The sequence below is a fragment of the Mytilus galloprovincialis genome, chromosome 6, assembly GCF_965363235.1.
Source record: "Mytilus galloprovincialis chromosome 6, xbMytGall1.hap1.1, whole genome shotgun sequence".
Classification (NCBI taxonomy): domain Eukaryota; kingdom Metazoa; phylum Mollusca; class Bivalvia; order Mytilida; family Mytilidae; genus Mytilus; species Mytilus galloprovincialis.
The window spans coordinates 84,732,562-84,753,182 of NC_134843.1; the positions used below are offsets into that span (position 1 = coordinate 84,732,562).

Below are 20,621 nucleotides of genomic sequence, written 5' to 3' on the forward strand. Positions count from 1 at the left end.
AGAGTCAAATTTAAATCTTGATTGTTATGCACGCAAACCTAAAACAAAACATATCATTGCACTCTGCATGCTCTGTTTGGCCGGTAAACAAACATCACCTAATATTGTCGATTTATTCAAGAAAGGTTCGAAGTGTGCAATGTCTTAACATAACCTCAAACTGAATTCAATTAAATGAAAAAAGAACCTAACAATTACATACAAACACAGATTTGGGTAGAAAACGATAACAAACAAAAAGTTAAAGTTTGAATGACTTATCTATGTTTTTGAGAGGAGACCTGACCCAATGTATACACCAAAAAATTCCTTAATCATTATAATTCTTTAAAAAATGAGATAAGGAATTTTATTTTCGCACTTGTAGACTATATCACACATTAACTGTATATTTGTGTCGTTGAATTCACATGGCGCATTAATACATATTTTGTTTAACGCAAACAAACTATACTCTATGAATCTGGCTATTTGATAAGACAATGACAGCCAAAACCAAGGAGTAAACAAAGACTCATCAGAACCAAAGGACATTTACATCAACAGTTATGAATAATAATTGAGAACCAACACGAACTCCACTAAAAAAAAACGGGAGTGAAAGCCGGTGCTTCTGAAGGGTAAGCATTTCCTGCACCGTATACAGCACCTGTAGTGTTTTTTCTTTGTTCAGTTCGGTAATGATGGAAGAATATCAGAGATGATTTCTGACACACTTTTGTCATAATGGTCAATCAGCTCATGAAAGCGACCGTAAAATTTCTTGAGTGATGACCTTAATTTGATTGATTGATAGCCCTGTCTTAGCAACTTTTCAGAAAGCAGTATTCCTCGTTCAACAAAATCAACGTAGTTTGAGCTATCTCTAGAGTAACGTATCAATTGAGACACATATACTCGATATGCTGGTGCCGCTGTGATGTTGCTACACATAAATGAAAAGTTGACTATAGGAAAATTAAAATCATTGTGTTTGTCATAAATTTTGATATTCAACCTACCATCAGTAGTCATTTCGAGAAAAAAGGTGTATATATGAAGCAGATTTATCTGTGTCGGTAGTATCTTGGATTTCAAGTTCACTTGGATATATTATGATAAGTAATTTACTACAACAATATCTAGTTATTATTCATAGGAATGTGTTGTGTTTATTATTCAAATTAACGATGATTGATTAATTGTTGGTTGCTTTACGCCGCATTAGCACAAAAAGGCTATATCGCGGCGAAATTCACGATGAAGGCCAAGTAATGAAATATTTTCAAAGTAGAGCCGGTTTATGTTATGCATGCATCCATTTTGTTTACATTAGTTACAAAAAGTAGTTCTGTCAACGTCGTTCATAAGAAAAATAAAAAAAGTTAAGAGCCACTACCGGAAGCCATCTCAACCAATCATACAAACGTATTTCCTAATATGCAAATCATAAAAAATTATTTTATGATATCATACTATGATTACCCTGTGGTCCATTAGATAAAATTTAAACAGAATAAAACTGTTCTGTAATTGCACATTGGAATTCGTTTTCGTCTGAGGCGAGCAAAAAGAAGTGATGAAAGCTGCAATTCGAGGAAAGTCTTTTAAAAAGTTTGATCATATATCTAACCTTACAAATTTTAAAGCAAATTTAAAAGGTTTTTTTTATAATAGTCATTTGTTTTAATTAGTATGAAATTCAAAACAGTGTAGCTGTGGCCATTGATTGACCCATCAAAATCATCCATTGACTGGGACAATTTACGTGAACGTTTGTCTGTAACAACCACTGTTCATGACGTACCTACGATAGACATTTAAACTGTGGGGTCAACAAAGGTTTCTTAACGCCTTTAATTATAAAATAATTCGAAAAATTAATCAGGAATAACCTTTGTGTTTTGATTTATATAATTGATATAAATCAAAATATCGTGTTATTTCTGATTAATTTTTCGAATTACTTTACTTTGGTGACCCCATAGTTTAAGTGTCTTTAAAAAGTACATAGTGAGCATTGGTCGTTACATACAAACGTTCACCTAAATTGTCCCAGTCAATGAATGATTTTAATGTGTCAATCAATGGCCACAGCTACACTGTTTTGAATTTCATACTATTTGCTGAAAATATTTAAATTTCTTCAAAATTTAAACAATTTGGAAATATGATATTTTTACACTTAATCAAAGATCGAAATAATTAAAATGTATCAATTTTTCAAATTTAGGAATTGTTTAGTGTTTTATATACACAGACATAATTTGACTAATATATACCTTGTGTAAAATGACACAAGAATCATAAGCGCATTATTCGAATTCATAAACAAAGTAACAATAATTTAATTGTTATTTCACATGTAAACATCACAGTAAGGACATTGACACAAAGCTAACAACTAATTGTAAGTTGGCGACATCCTCTAGACCAGGTTTAAGCAGATCGTTGCTTGATAACAATAATTATACATGTGCATTAAAGATAGCAAACCATAGATTACAACAGCTGACGAAAACAAATCCTCTTCTAACTAGTCGAAAATCTCGATGAGACTCGGTTTGCAGTGTTTGTAGACCAAGTGTCTTTGTGGTTAATCAGAAGTGTTCAGATAATCATTTGCAATCTCACAATTCGTGCAATATAAGATAGGTATACAATTGTCTGAATGACAAAAAAATCACTAAATAATATGATAAGGTACCATTTTTCATATTGTAATTAGAATTACAACCTGCTGATTCTAAGTCTGTCATACTTAAATATCAACAGCTTATCATCTTTTGTACATTTGTTACGAGCGAATGGCGTTCAAATTATTAAAGGACAAACACGGATATTTTTTCTTCTACTCTTACTATATATAACTAAGGCAGACGCTCAGGTTGCTGCTATCATATCCATTAGTAGTAGCTTGTTTAAATCAATCACTATATTAAAACAAACAGTAAACCATTAAAATTTGATGGTAACAGTATTTTGTATTACCTGACGCTTACGTGTATACTCGCGTTCCTGTTCCTCTTTTAACATGTTTATCGTTACCGTAATGGTAGAAAGTAATTAAGCTGTTAAGAAATGTATAAATAGTGTACACTATCTTTGAAAAATGCTTTTATGTCAATATACTTCTCATTAATGTGCATCTGTTCATCAATAGCAACAGGTGAAGTTATTTAGATAAGTGCACAGTTAATTAGATAAAAGCATTATGTATTTAGTTTTAAAGATGTTTAGGTAATTAACTTACAGACAGTCCTATGAATGTTAATGTAGTTAGACCACAGTGATCAACACGTTGAAAAATCAATTGACAAATTTGAGGAAAATGCTGCTATGAAAGTTAAGCGATCGGCTATAAAACTGCATATTGGCTAAAGAAGCTATCAACATTGGAAATCAAGGTATGTTAACTTATTTAATCAATATATATATTTTAAATAGTTTATATTTTTTGTTAATACACAAATCTGTTATTGCATGTTATATATTGTTTGAGATTAACGGATTTTTTTTTCTCCTTGACTATCAGAGATTGAAAGATTTGAAGTCATTTTGTATGGACAACAATTTTTCCATGGTTAATGATAACAAAGCATGCTTTGTTTCACTTGAAAGTCTAGTCGCAAAAATGTTTAAATACTAATTATCTTAAATTCGCTTGTATGATCTTGAAATTACATTTTATATAAAACGACATCTTACTAGATTTGCATAGTATATTAGTGAAATTCTTTTTCGTCACTAACACCTAACAACAAAACCAACTTCTTCACGAAAGACATGAAAGGGCTGCAGAAAAAAATCAGGAGTTGAATAGCCTTATTTGATACAGACAATTAATGTGTTGAAGGCAACTATATTTTTTTCTCGCTCAGATTATCTTATGAAGTCGGCGTATGTGTGTCGTCCAGGAAACAAATTTCCCCATGAAAAGATATTTGTGTATACAAATATTGCTTCACGACATGAGATCTCATTTGAAAAATATAACCAAATCATCTTTTTCTGTATGCATTTTTTTGGTTTCTGCACTGCATTACCTTTTCTCTAAATGACAATTGTTAGTAAGTATTTTAAAAACAAAATTTAGTATATTTTGAAGTATTCTTGACACTACTCTTATTAACTTAAGATAAAATGCATGTGTAAGAGATATCTCTCGTATGTCTATCACGTTCTGGTGAGATATGGTGAAGTATTCAGTGTAATTAAGAAGAGAAATGTATCTCAATTACGTAATCGTTTCGCAAAATTAATTCCCGCTTTTTTGTGTTGCAATACTAATACATATATCATAATCAATAATAATTCTACAATGTTTTGATAAACCATTTATGTATTTGATGATTTTACAAATATCTTAATTCTAGTCAATGCGTTTATAATTATGTGTCATAACAAATAACCCTCTACTATGAGTTGAAATGGCTCCCTGGTATCTTTTGTCCCTTCTTTGCCAATGCAGTAACTATTTGTTTGTATTTGCAAACATAACTTCTAGAGTCGAATTATCGATTTAAATATGTAGGTTTAAGACGAAAAAGTAACTAAGTTGCAACGTATTACATTTTTTCGAAACCTATAAAGCAGTTTGTAAGAGGATTGTTCATCAATTCCGTAAGCATCAGTTCTGATTATTGTGTGCATGCTGATGTTCCGTTCTAGCTCGTTGATATATTGAATAGGCGAAATTTCCCGCCATATACATAAAAAGAATTGTACTAATCATTTTGGTTCAAATCGGTAGAGAAACATATATGCGGTTGACCTTTTGTTTACAATATATACGCACCTTCGATCGAAAAGTTTTTTAAATTCTGATGTACTTGGATAACCTTGCAATTTAAAGGTTGAAAATTACGATATTATATATTAAGTGGATATAAAATTAAAACAACACGTTATAAGTGTCATGCTTTTCCGACTTACACATGCACCTACGTTTATAAATTTTGTTACTCTCAAAGTCAATATTTAAAGATCAAGGATGTATAAGAACCGGAACAGTTGAATAGCTTTATAAACAAAACATAACCAAATTTTTTAGAAACAAATGGAGTAGTTTTTATCAGTCAAAATCTGTTTTATTTTCGTTTTATACAAGTCGCACTTGAAAAATATACATTTGTTTTTATCGTGAAATAAATATTAACACAGCTTACATTATATTCATCCAGTTAATGTATAAGATTATCATAGATTTTCTGTTTTTTTCAAAATTTTGAATCTATTTTAAACTGAAATGATTTTTAAGAACTGATATAGATACAGATCTGTCATGCAAGTTAGAAAAAAAAAATCCATTTAAAATGACTTCGAAAATCTCTTCACAAATTTCCCAAATTTTTTTTGTTAACTTACAGAGAACAATGCCTATTTGAAAATTGTCATACAAGTTATTTCCATTTAAAGAGGACCCAAAATAAAATCAATAGTCGGCGTAATTATACATTGTCTTTATAAAGTCGGTCATTCATTTATAGATAATTTTATACATGTACAAGTGATTTCACTTTAGAAATTTAGTCTTATGCATGAGACAAAATGCATGATGCATTATTCCTTAAAATATGATATAAGATAAAATCATACTTGAAGCTACTGGAATAAATGGATGACAATTGAAAACAATTATAATACATTGGGCTTATTTGTTTAAACCGTGTTTGTCTCACAACGACCAATTAAGACAGCTAACACTCCCGACTTTAAGGAAATGAATGACTCATTCAAAATTGCCCTTTGAAAGACAATTTTATGGAACAAATGAATTTATTTAATTAAAAGATCAACCTAACAGTATGTCATTTAGCGTAGTCTATATAAAACAAAATTTCGTTGAGTCAATCAAGTGCGTTTTATGTCTGAAGGTATTATAACAGTCTAATTCTGGAAATGTTGGGTAGTTGCACTTATAACCAACAGCCATTACTAAGTCGTTGATTATAAAAGATATAAAGACAAATGAAGTACGATATTTTAATGGGTGTAAACAGACCAGGTTAGTATTCCATAATGAGACAAGATATTATAATTCTTTGACATGATTTGAAACTTGTATCATATTCTTATTAATGCAAACTACTGTCTTATTCCAGTAAAACTTAAAGTGCTTATTTTGATTACAATAAAATACAAATTCTACTTATATGACAACTTTTTATATTCATTATTTGTACAATGAGCGAATTATGGTAGTGTTGTACCGTTATCAGTCTGGACAATTGCAAAAAAACCAATTAATTTTGGTGTGCCATAATTATTTCTGACCACGAGAAGTTCTTTTAATTATATGTTTCATATTGTGTTTTGTTGTGTCGTAGTTTTCTTATATTTGATGCGTTTCCCTCAGTTTTAGTTTGTAACTCGGATTTGCCTTTCCTCTATCGATTTATGAATTTTGAACAGCGCTATACTACTGTTACCTTTATATATATATATATATATATATATATATATATTGAAAACTGATAACAGTGCCATTTCGTTATTTATGCAAGTAGTGTACATATAAAAAAATATGTACCATATATAAAGACTTATCTGTTTGCCATTTCTTGACATACAAAAAAAAATCTGTAGTGTGTTCCATTTACCATATACTCGACATTTCGTATTTTACATTTTACAAACTACAGTTACGTCAAATTTCCAAGTATTTAGCAACCGTATTTGTTTTCTTTTGTAATAGTTTAAACTGTTAGATAAAGATCTAGGTGATAATAAATTCTGAACGATTAATAATTTGACATGTTATAAAGACACATTTTTATTGTTAAAACAAGTCTGTATTCCTAAGAATATATGTTTATTAATTTGTCGATTAATTACTGTCTCGTTGATGTGTACCCACGTATAATTTTATAGACAATTTATAATAAAACATAATATTATTAATTCATATAGTTTAACAAATTTGATTCGTTTAGGGATAGTCACATGTTAAACTATATTTTCGAAGGTAGAGAGAAAACGGCGGATAGCAAAAAGCATATTGACCCGCAAAAAGCATATTGCACGGTTATTTTTAGAATATCTAAAAACCGATATACTTTGTGACGTCATGTAATGAATTTCAGGATATTGTTTAACGTTTTGAAACAAATGATATCTGTGATCGATTATTTGACAAAAAAAAATCTTCAAATACATAAGATGTCAACAAAAAAAAAGTTAATGAAATAACAACTAATATGGTGTTATTGTCAAGGAGACAATGTAATATCTATAAAGTTCCAACAAACCTAAATGACGATTTTGATACAAACATGGTCGGAAAATAATAATATAACAAATATAGCCTTTGTATGAGGTCAATACAGGATATATCGACCCAAAGAAGTATATCGACCTCGGACTTCGTCCTCAGTCTATATACTTCTTTCAGGTCAATATATCCTTGTATCGACCTCATACAAAGGCTATATTTGTATAATATTGTATCATATTAATAGATTATAAAATATTAAGAAAATGAGACCATTTTGACCGATTATTTCTAATCTCCATGTTTATGCCATTTTATTCAAGATCGGTGTCTAATTGGTGATTTACCTATACATACAAAGTATCCCTTTTATTCATGCTGTAAATATAGTTGGTTATAAATACCTGGTTAGATTTGGCATTCTCAAGATCAAATCTTCACCGAACGCTATTGAACGAGCTCTACATGTTCATGAACATGTACATGAAAACCTACAAATGATGGATGAGAAGGTATCAGAATTGTCTGGCAAAAATGGATCGCACACCTTTTATTTTTGACATTTGGAAACATCTATATGATGGTAATTCAGAGATCTTTGTCAATGAAATCGATGCCACGGCTGGTGGAAATTTCGTCCCCGAGGGTATCACCAGCCCAGTAGTCAGCACTTCGGTGTTGCCATGAATATCAATTATATGGTCATTTTTATAAATTTCCTGTTTACCAAACTTTGAATTTTTTGAAAAAAAACTAAGGATTTCCTTATTCCAGAATTAGATTACCTTAGCCGTATCTGGCACAACCTTTTGGTATTTTGGGCCTTCAATGCTCTTCAACTTCGTACTTGTTTTGTTTTTTAACAGTTTTGATATGAGCGTCACTGATGAGTGTAATATAGACGAAACGCGCATCTGGCGTGTTTAATTATAATCCGGGTACCTTTGATAACTATCAACACATTATTTCAATAACTCATGGTGTTGGTAATAAAAATATCTTTATATGAGTTATTCATTAAATATTTTTAATGTGAATAATATAAAATTATTATCTTGGAGATTGGATCAGTTCTATAGAAAATCAAAGGTTTATATATAGAAGGTGATTGCAATCAAACTATTCGATTAAATATCAAACATTTCAACAGCCATCTGAAAACATGTTCCCAAATTCCACTTAAATTAGAAATATTCAATTTGTGTTTATATTATTTAATTTTTCATCATTAACATTCATATAAAAGCATAAGTAATAAAGTTTGTATTTTTTATCAAACGAAACGATATCAATAAAGTTGGACACTATGGTACGAAATTGCTATATATGTAACATACTGGTATTTGTGGACGGTTAAAGATGGCAAATAAAAATGTAGATAACGCACAAAACAAAATGGGTACAACATGGCAATGATGGGAAAAAGTTTTGGTTTAATATGAGGTCCGTGTTTTTAAGAATGTTGGATGTTTCTAAACTCCTCTGATAAGGAAGCGAAGCATTTAAAATATGAACAAGTGCTCCCTTAAATCATGTATTCATGTTGTTTTTTGTTTTCTTCATTGCTTCTTCATTTATCATTGTTATAGTCATATTAATTTTGAGTTTGTTGTACTGTGTTTGCAGCAGCCCATGAAGTTTTATTTTTGACAACCAAATCACGTGCTTGCATGTTTTGTCATTCCCTTTTTTATGAAACGTGTTTTGTCTGTAATTTGATGGCAGATATATGATTGTATTCATTATAACAAGTCTATGTATCTTACTGTTCCCAATGCAATGAATCACAATTAAATGCAACTGTGTCTTCCTCTTGAGGATTCAAAAGAACAATTTTGCTCATCTTTTACGGTTATCGCCCTACGATATCCGTTGCCTAAAATAAAAGTCGATAATTATGACAGTATATGAATTCAATTATTGTGTTATAACTTAAATAAAACAACCAATAAAGGATGTCATTTACTGAAATAGAATTTCGGTCATAAAATTACACGTTAAATAATTTGTTTGGACCCGTTGAAATACGCTGATGGAAGTGTCGAAAACAGTCAAAATTAATGAAAAAATAAATTAACATGAATTTGGCAATAGCTCCAGTTGATAAAGATTCAACGATTTCAATGTTTTCTCCCATTAAGTTTAGTACACCAGGCAACTATGTTAAATTTGAATATAGCGGTCGTTTCCTAGATCATAGAAATTAAACAAAAAGACTCGACACCTTACACCAGAATTGCTGTTGATCTTTGAGTTAGTAAGACGAACATATTGTAATGTGTATTGGTCGTTATGGTTACAAACAAGGATAATCTGGTTGTATCAATACATGTTTCACACAGAAGAAAAGTGTTGTGTTGATGTAGACGTTTGGCGGGAAAGTTAGTGGCCGGGTCGAAGGTTATAGGGGTGATCAAAAGGCACTGTCTGGTAGTGACAGACTGTTCCATTTGGAGAACAAATTGTACCAGACCGCACTGTCTGGTACTGACAGACTGTCCATTCGGAGGACAAGTTGTACCAGCCTGCACTGTCTGGTAGTGACAGACTGTTCTATTCGAAGGACAAGTTGTACCAGCACGCACTGCCGCACTGTTTGGTAGAGACAGACAATATTGTTCATTGTTTATACTTTTTATCGGCCAAGAGTCAGTGTGTATATTTTAGTTCATTGTGCATAACATAGATAGTTGTAGTGTTTTGCATTGCCGTATTGTTTATGGACAACTTGGATCCAACTATTTACTGGAACGTTCGTTTGAGATACATGTATAAACGCCTGGTTACACGTTATAATATGTATGATTATCATTCTGTGATTTAAAAGAATATTTTATTGTATATTTTGTTCTAGGATCTTTGTATTGTGTATAATTCATTTGTATATGTTATGCTTCTTCGGTTGTGTTTTTTTTAAAGATAATGTTCTGCATTTAAGATGTTCTCTCCTCTTGTTTTTGATTTTTTTTTGTATATATTCGGAATCCTCTGGTTTGAAAAAAAAGAATCAATGTTGTGCCATTTGAAAAATTTTCCTCACTTCCCTGATCATTTCTTCTCATAATTTTATTGCATATATTTTAAGACATATTTGAAAATCATGTAAAATCCTATTTCTATTTCATAATTTCATAAAGAAAAGGGTGCAAATATTTATTGCAACAAAAGTATAGATATAATGATTATAAGACACTCCATTTTTTTGTTATTAACATGAAAACAAAATAATTTTCATTGATGTAAAGACTACTCAACGATGTGTTACTAAAAAGGGCTTTTATTGCACACCTTTCAAAATATAAAACATATGCTAAAGACAATGCTTGTATTTGTATTAGTTTTGTTGATTTCATCTGTGTAATACTTTGATCACAATTTATATATCGATATAGAATAAAATTAATATAATGCTTATACTACAAAGCGTCAGTCAATCACAGACATTTTCTCTGATCAGTAATGCTTCAAATTTTGTAAGAAATAGAAAAAGTTCAATGTTTGTATTTGTAATAGAAAGCAAAACAAACAATGAGTATAGAAATGTTCCGAAAAATAAACGGACTGCTTTAGCGTATCAAAGGTAAGAAGTTAACAAATCAACAATAACACGACCAATCCAGCAAAATCAGACAACACCCTTGCGAAACACAACATAGAAAGGGAAAATTGTTCCGCTACGAAAACAACCATTCCACCTAAAGTACAGTCACTACCATAAATAAGCATTACATAAATGTGCTCACAATATCAAATTTGTACCTAATAATGCAAGAACATTCAAAAGTACTTTTAAGATCAAAACGATTTTCTGGTGTATCAATAATATAGTATGATATCTTCATTACAAATCAGTAACAAATATGTACGCAATTAAAACAAGTACCATTACTACAAGGAAATGAATGGATGACAATTACGCGGAACAAAACTATGAGCAGTATGTATTTAGGTGTTAAAGCTAATGTACATTAATTCTGTATTGAGAAAAATAAAGAATACTGATTAAAAAAAAAAACGAATGAATATATATCAGCATCATTTTGCCTCCCTAGAAGTAAAACTAGAACTTGAGTAGAAGTGTTTGTCTCAATGACCTATGCTCACATTTGTTATATTTTTTTTTTTATCTCGAGCTTCACCGATGAGTATTTTGAAGATGAAATGTGCGACTGGCTTACACAATTGTGATACAAGAACACCGAAGCTGTATTTTCAGTACCATCCGAAATTGCGGGGTACACAATTGGTTTTGCTAGCCCTTTTAACAAAAATTATTTCAAGTGTCATTGATTCATCGTTTATAGCCGTTTGTATCTCGTTTTTTATAGAAAACACACAGACGTCCCATGTCAATCTGAAAATGAATCCTTTTATTTCCATGATTTAAGCCGCTAATTCAAATTCTTCGAGATATACTTATAGAGATGATAAATGATTCAACTAATGTTTAAATTTTCGAGTTGCATAACTGTATAGATTAAAATCAAGATTCGAGTAAAATTGTCTGAACATAATGTTTATCATGATAAAAAACAATGGTTATATATTATAATGATACAAAAGAACCTCGGTGGCTGGGTGGTCTAAATTGTCGAACTACTGTATCCCTAGCCTGTCAACACTGAGGTTTTGAGATAGATTCACGCATTTGACAGATGTCTTTGACACCTATTGTCGGTTCCTTCGAAATTTCGAAGATTGATTGTTCTCACTCGGCACTCCGGCTCCGTTCAACAATGAAAGCTGACCACAATAGTATAGACTAATAATGATGAAAGTGCCATAAAACATCAATCAAATAATCAATCAATTATGATGATACAAGTACGTAAAATATGAATTTATTCATTATTTTTTTTTGTAAACAACTTTAATCAAGCAGTTTATCTACCTAAGGATTGCTTGATCTTTTGGTACAAAGATGCATGTACGAACTGGGACCTTCAGTTGATAGCTTTTTATTGATAATATCAAAACAGATGTTATTAGTCCATTGCTTATTACTATTGAGACCTGTTTGTGCTGCTTCGGTGAATGACAGTGAATTCTACCAAAGTCGTAATGAAAATAATAGCTTCCGTTTGATTTTATTTAGAGCTAGACGACATTTGGTGAAACCACTGATACAGAAGAACACTGCAAATCACTGATGAATTGATCACAGCAATGCAATGCTATTGACGTCAAGTGACATTGATTAGAGTCAAGTAACTTAAACGAATTATCACTTCTGAATGCCGCTTTGCTGATGTCTACGTTTAGAAAATTTAATGCTACAACTCATCCTCTTGAAAATGCAATTACATTTGAATCCATAAAAGCCTTTTACATTGCATAAATGTCTTTTGTGTCAAATGCTTCTTAACATGACAGATACGTACTTGAAAACTGAAAAGTATAGCGTTAAATCAACTATAGCGATAATATTTGTTTTGAATTTACAGACTGTCGTCAAAACTGAATTAATATGAAGTTTATCTGTTCCTGTTAAATTGTTTATCGTTATGTTAGGTATTTATCTATTGGTATATTATCATGATTATTTGTCAAAAATTAAAAAACTAATGATAGAGTATGAGATTATGACAAAGAATGCAGAGAAAATAATAGAAATAAATGATTTTGTTCAAAATTTGATATCACCAAGACTGAAATAATAATTTGTAAAATACCGAATCAGAACTGAAACTCTAGATTTGATATAACCAACGCATCGCCGCTTACCAATAACGCATCAAACGTTGCAATCCATACTGAACTTGAAAACAAAACATCTAAAAGGATACAAACAATAAGATACATGCATATGTACGGTACACATTGCTATGTATGGTAAACAATGTTTAATATAACAATAACAAAAATGTAACAGTATGTTTTGCCATCGTCAACGTGAACTATTCTGGCACGAATATGATCGTATGGAACAAAAGAAATTAAAAATTCCATTTCCTGTTTATATATGAAGAGAAAGTGTTTCTACTATTTGATTTCAGTGCAATAAATATTGAAAAAGTTTTCTTTCAAACAGCATAATGAATGTGATTTCATTCTGTTTTTTAACAAAAGATGATTTGAAATCACAATTGAATAATAATGCATATGCCAGAAGCAAGATCTGTAGACGTGCAACAAAAAGAAAATTAAGCATCATGAAAAAAAGTATAATTTAAAAAAAAAGTATCAATCTAAAATAGAAGCAGGAAATATTAAGTTAAAATTTTGTAAAGGATGATCTTTTTGTTAAGCAAACACGTATTCATTCTTTAATTTTTATTTAAACATGTTAATAAAAAAAAAATTCTTACAACAGAAATCCATTTTTGAATTGTGTAGTGCTTATCTGTTAATTATATTCAAACTAATTTGTGTTTTATACAACATGTGATGTTGTAACAAAATCAGTAGAGCTAAAACGTCTGGATTGCATCTAAGCGTTTCTTATACACGAATCGACACAGTGGTAACAATATTTGTAGATATGTAAAAACCACTGAGAAATAATTGTAAATGATAAACATGATAAAGGTCTTTATTGAACCAGATGCTATGCTTATTATATTGTAAATATGTGTGAATTTGTCTTCAAGCTGTTTTTTTTACCTATTACCGTTGGTGATTCCAAGTTGAAGTCACAAAGGATGATTTTTTACTCATTTAATACTATATATTCATTAAAGTGACTGTAAACATTTCATTTCTATATTTAATTTGCGCACTTTAACTAACTCGTTGAAAAGACAGACAGTTTCATCAACTTTGTATTTATTTGATCACAAAGCAACCAGAAAAAGACAATACCTTTGGCATTACAATATTTCCTGGACACGACTTAATTTCAAAGAGTAAATTATTGTTTTGATCTTCTCAATCGCTTGATCTTTTAAAATGATCAATAAGAAATCTATATTGACAAACGTTAGTAATTCCGGCAGACATAATTGAAAACGTAAATATTTATTATTCAACATGTTTTCAATTATTTGTCTGATCTTGTTTTGAAATGCAGACTTTTATCGAATGATGGTGAACAAGACACTTAACAAATTAAGGTTTAATCCCAAAGTTCTTACTAGAATTTACAAGTACATGTTCTTAGACTGTTTTCGCATCTACATGTATAAATTGATTACATACGTTTTGATTGTCAAGCCCTGCCAAATATTCCTTTTTGGTTTTATTGCTTTTACTAAATAGATTTCTATAAATGTCCAACAAGATCGGTTTTTATTGAAAGACGCATTCTAACTTATACTATAGCAGATGTTTATTTCTAGTTACTTTTTAAAACGCCAATTTTTTTTAAATATTTTTATTCCAAAAAATAACAATCACGTAGAGCCAAATTCAATTGCAAAAACTTTAATTTGTTTTCAAAACAGATGCATGTTGTCTATAATTTCCTCTGTGTTGGGCTTCTTCTTTTTATTATAAGCAGAATATATATCACCATTCCACGAACAAGTAATCTAGTTGCATACACAAATATTATAAGTTGATGGGATATCATTATAAATATTAATAGGCTAACTGGGAGAACTAAGAAATTAATAATTGTGGAACAATTTATGTTCTTTAACAAATAAGTAAAATCGATAGGATATACGTCATAGCTGCTTTATGATTCGAAAACTGAAATATGTTTGTAGTGTATTAATATTCGATATATTAATGCATTTTTAATGTGATTGTCTGGAAATTGATACCTTGTGAAATAAAAATGGACAATATCTGCTGAGTTGTTAATACTATTCAATCTATCAGAATTTTTTTTGTTATCTGAATGTGAGTTTTGTACAATCAATGCAATACACAGGGGAAGTTAGCCGTTAGTCACCTATGAAGTTTAAGTTTCAAATATATCGTGAACAATATAAACTGGTAAAGAAGGACTTGTGAGTAGTACTTTTATCTGGTACATGAAAACCTCCCCATAAATAGTAAATATCTTCAGACTTTCGACTTGATATATTAAAATTAACACATGTAACATAAAGTGATCTATATACTCAGAGTCAAAATTCTACCAAAATAACTATAATGTGAACAAGACATTGTTTTGTAGCCCTGGCTAATATCGAAGTAGATATGTCAAGATCTGAAACGTGGATTGTTTGACAGTTCTTGCAATTTTCATAAGATTCAAGATGTGTGAGCTTTTAGAGCAAGTGTTTGTTTTAAATTCCATAAATGGAATCCTTTGCAATTGACGTACTTCTCTTGTCGACATCTATAGCAATCCAATTGAAAAGTTTAAAGCACTTTGTTTTTAATTTTTGGTTTAAAGGACCTACATTGTGGTCCTAACAATACCACTGCCTTTGTGTTCTTAAGCTTAAAATCTAACCATGTGTATTGACGTTCATGAATACTGAATAAAGAACGTTGTAGTAAATTTGGTGGTATACTAACATTGAAATTAAATTAAAATGTAATGTTTGAAGGTAACATCTTAAATGATAGATTACAGGTAAAATCACAAAAATACAAAATTCTGAGAAAAATTAAAAACGGAAAATCACTTTGCAAATTGCAAAATCAAAAGCTCAAACACATCAAACGGAAAGGCGTTTAAACCAATTACCGAAGGTATGGCCACAACACTATTACAGGAAGAGTATTTGGCTTGATACCGTACTCACGAAAATATTTTCAGGACCACAGGTTTAGTCAAATACTACTAACGCAAACACTCGAACTAATGGTGTATTTCATTGTCCATTCTCTTTAGCTGGAAAATATTTCTATACATTAATAGTATCTGTATAACACACTTTTTTAAATTTCGTGAGTATAACAGCCGGTTTAATACACTTCTTCTATTGATGTTAATAATAATTGACAAACAACTGTTAATGTCGTTTGTAGTCTGTTACTTGATCATTTTGTTTAGCATAAAAAAAGCAATTTGGCATTTTTTAGATAACTGTTGATATTTTGTCCCTCTTATTTTTCATGTGTTTTCCTTTGTTTTGATTTGTGACCCGGATTTTTTTTCATATAAATTGATTTATGAAATTGAAAATGGAAATAGGGAATGTGTCATAAAAACAAAAGCTAGACCGAAGAGCAGGAAGAAACATGACTATTGACCAGTGTATACTTCTATTGTCGTTCTTTATATACCCCGGCAAAGTACACATGTATATGAAGATTCTGTTTGCCATGTTTGTCACGTTATGTTTCAGTTAGTGTTTGTTTGACTGAACTAAGAACCTATAACATTATAAAAGCATTCTCATAACACATTTTTTTGTATCGGTTTAAAAGCATCTAAATCTTTTATTAAAAGAAATAAACATCGAAGCAGACAAATGCTATTCATCAGTTTTCATTTCCGTTTAATTCTTTGACAACAACATGAACAAGTGTGCTGTGCATGGAAAGTAGAAAACACTAAGCGGAGAGGGCTCATCTTTAACTGATTACCAAATTATGTTCTGATTAGATTCAAATCAGCTTTTCACCACAAATGACGACAGTTAATATCGATTGTCAATATAGAATGTCTCTAATATATTCTTTTATTGGTGTGAATCGCTGATTGATGTAGACAGCTTTTCATTGCGAAATGACAAAGTACAAATGTATGAGTATTAGTATCGTGATAAATGGTGAAGTTCAAAAAAGGATTTTGATACTGCACATTACTTAAATTAGTTCTGATTGATAAAATGCAAATTGTCGATTTAATTTGAACCATTTATGGAATGAACGTTTCTCACTTATGCACGTACTTTTGACATTTATCCGTATTTAAAACAAATGTCCTTCTAAACGTTACATTTTACTTTCCTTTTACAAATCAACACGTTTGTGAAATACATTTTTCAAGATTAAAAAAAGTTGTAGGCAGTATTCTATTTATGTGTCCATTGATAGCTTAGAATGTCCCATAAAACTATCGGAGACTTTACTGGGAGTCTATACAATAGACTCTAAAAACGAAAATCGACAAAAGAACCACGTGAGCATATTCTATAAATAGCTGTAATAATGACCTCTTCACCAAGGTCAAATGCATATCTAAGAGCGTTTAAACTTATACATACACTGCTATCCACCATTCCTAAAATATGATATATTTATATTCTTTCTTGTTAAATGAGAACCGAACAACATGCATCAAATATTATCAGCACAAACCAGGATTGTAAACAATAATAACAATCAACAAATTGTTTAAGAACTTTTATTAACTTTATGTTTGACACTACACAAATAGTAACATTACCACCATGTACAACATTGGAAAATGCCTGTACCAAGTCTAGAATATGACAGGAATATGACAGTTGCTATCCATTCGTTTGTTGATTTGAGCTTTTGATGATACCATTTTATTAGGGATTGTCCGTTATGAATTGTCCTTGGAGCTCAATATTTTTGTGATTTAACTTTGTCATTGTAGTTTTTGGTATTCGTCGTATCAAATTGTTTATCTGTTTCAATGCAAGAGTTAGACAGTTTCCTAGTTTATAACCCTGGCAATTTAACAGGTTTATCCCACTAAAATATATGTATTTTTTTCTAAATATTGATGACGTTTGTTTTAATATATTTATTGTTCCTAAGGGAGTCATTTTGAAAGATATGCACGCAAGAGATTTTTTGTGATATTACTTTTTGCATTGTACTTTTGGCTTTTGTCGTGTTAAACATTGTATCTTTTTAAAGTGCAAGAGTTATACAGTGTCCTGGTGTATAACCTCGGCAATGTAACAGGTTTATGACTTTATCTCTCTAAAATGCAATATGTATTTTTTTTCTAAATGCTGATGACGTTTGCTTGAATATATTTATTGTTCCTAAGGAAGTCGTTTAAAAAGATATGCATATAACTAGCAAGTGTTTGGAGATTGATTTATAGGCACACATTGTTTGCATCAGTAAATATGATATTCCTTGTTATGATGAAGTTTTATCAAGGATACAAATACTTAAACATGTTTTACATTTACATGAGTGCCTATTATAAAAACATGAAACATTTGTTCACTATTCATAGTTTTCACTTCTTTAACAGAAATCATATTTTTTCACAAGTACATTGTTGAAAAATCAAAAAAATGATACATATATTCGAAGATCAAAGATCGATATATACCTTAGCATGTTGACGAATTGACTGGTTGAAACAGTCTTGCATATTTGTAATTTATTGTTTCAATTTTAAAAATGTGTTTCAATATTATCAACAGAAAGAAAGGATGATAAAAAAGACGAGTTCTAATCTGAAGTGTATTTGGAATTGACAATTGACAGATTGTGTATGCTTTACTCCTATCTATTACTGTAGGTCAATGATCAAGATCAGTAAGTTCAAACGACACAGCTAATGCCATAATTCCAATTTATTCCTTCAAGAAATGCTTAGCAGTGATATGAAATACACACCGATTATTTGTAATCGTATTTTTTCAATTTCTATCCGACTTTTTAGTCAATATATTATGGTTCAGCAGAACGTATATACTTAATTATAATTGACGTTCATTGTATCAATCGGAGTAAAATCACGCTTCAATAATATCATTGATTACAATTTGTAAGAAATAGAAATGCAGATTAATAAAATGTCTATGGTACACTAGGCATCAAGAAAGAAAATAAATGTAATTAATTCAGCAGACATACTGACAGTATCTTATTAGCCTGTGATACTCACTAAAGCTTAAAATGTTCATTACATGTTATTCTTCATAACAGCTATTTAACCTTTTCAACACGTACTGTACAACAAATTTTATATACAGAGATGTGAATGTTTGACATTTTGTTAACAATAAGTGTCATGATATATATGAACAAAACATGTTTGAAATTTATATAAAGAATTAAATTGTAGTTGTTTCATTGGAAAGTACCTGTACTAAAACACAACTATAACAGGTGCTTTTAGTCGTTTCATTGGTTGATATTGGTAATCGTTTGGTTCTGTAAGGTTTCATGGACTTCCTATACATCTTTTTGAATTAAACTGGGAGTTCTGTATTTTTTTCAGCATCATTTTTGTTATTTTTAAAGAACATTTGAAAACAAATTCGTACGAAACACATAAGTATCTCAAAATTTATGTGGTTTTACCTTTCCGGAAATATTTTCACATTTTGTAATTTAGCAGTCGATCTCGAATTACTACAAAACAAATAAAAAAAATCATTTTCTGCGGAATATGAAATTGATACCGTTATTGTTATTTATTAACGAATCACATGACTTGTTAATGTCACACGTGAGTCAAACTATTCGACTGCTTGATTTGCGAATTAACCTAATCAAAGTTGTAAAATGAAATGAAATTCAGCTCCTCAGAAATTTTCAGTTTGATTTTTATTAACCTATAATGGTTTAATCAGTAAACACGATCTTTTGTCAGCTTTGAAGATCTAGTTGACTTTACACAGTGAGGACAGAAAAATGAAATGTGATATTTATAGAATTCATAATTAGTGAGAATTGAATATCGCTTAATCACAAGATAAATATTAATATTTCTGTTCGTTCTAAGACTAGTATTTTCTAGTCACCGAATTTCAAAACTAAACACTTATTTTCTCTTTTGGATTGGTCAATTTTTATTCAACGATAATAACGTTGTTCGCATGTATGATACTCTCTTAGATGTATGGTATAATTCATAACTATGCCATTTTCTCTTAATTGTCCTATGTATGCTATCATAGTAGTTTTTAACAGTAGTATAAATGGTAAAGGAAGAGGTTGGGGAATTGCTTAATCTCTCTTTTAACTAGATTATTCCGATCCAACAGGGTTTGATTTCGTATTGAATGAATCGATTTATTTTGGTTGTGATCTCATGTGCTCCGGAAGGGTAGGCAGATCATGTTCCACACTTTTAGGTTTTGGTTGAACATGTACATGATGTACTGCTCAATTTGTGTTTTTTTCATGTAAAAAAAAGATAATAAACAAAACAAACTTCAAGATGAATTCAAAAGGTAAAGTTCCCTATTAAATGACAAAATCAGAAGCTCAGACTCTTCAAACAAATAGAAAACTACTATTGTAAGCTTGTCTTCTCTTTCACAAATTATGCTTTTTGGTTACTCACATGGTTTTTCCTAAAGACCATATAACATCTTTATTGATGCAGTTAAATTAATTCTGTATTGTTTTCTCTCTGAAGGTGTCATCTTCAATATATGCCAGGACTTATTTTCTTCGAACACCGTCATCCGTATTTCGTAATAATACTTCAGATTTATTGACATTAGTCTTTTACTCTGGTCCTTTACGTGGAGATTACATATTATCCGCCACTTGCAATGTTGGTCCCAATTATTGCAAGTTAGATCGAACAACTCAAGCGGGTTTTTATGACAGAAATTACTTATAGTTTGATTCGTCTTATTCTCTAACAGGCATACATACAGAAAAAAGTCAATGCTCTTAAAATAATAGATCT

General features: G+C 30.3%; 1 protein-coding gene across 2 annotated transcripts in view; it reads left to right on the forward strand.

Moving 5' to 3' along the window:
* Positions 1-3,207: 3,207 nt before the first annotated feature.
* The window catches only part of LOC143080546 (uncharacterized), a 39,497-nt gene continuing 22,083 nt past the window's right edge, over positions 3,208-20,621 (forward strand). Inside the window, exon 1 of one of the 2 annotated variants that reach the window (XM_076256435.1) lies at positions 3,208-3,386. The gene's annotated coding sequence lies outside the window, so the exon portion shown is untranslated. The remainder of the gene's footprint in view (positions 3,387-20,621) is intronic. The other variant, XM_076256432.1, reaches the window with a different exon arrangement.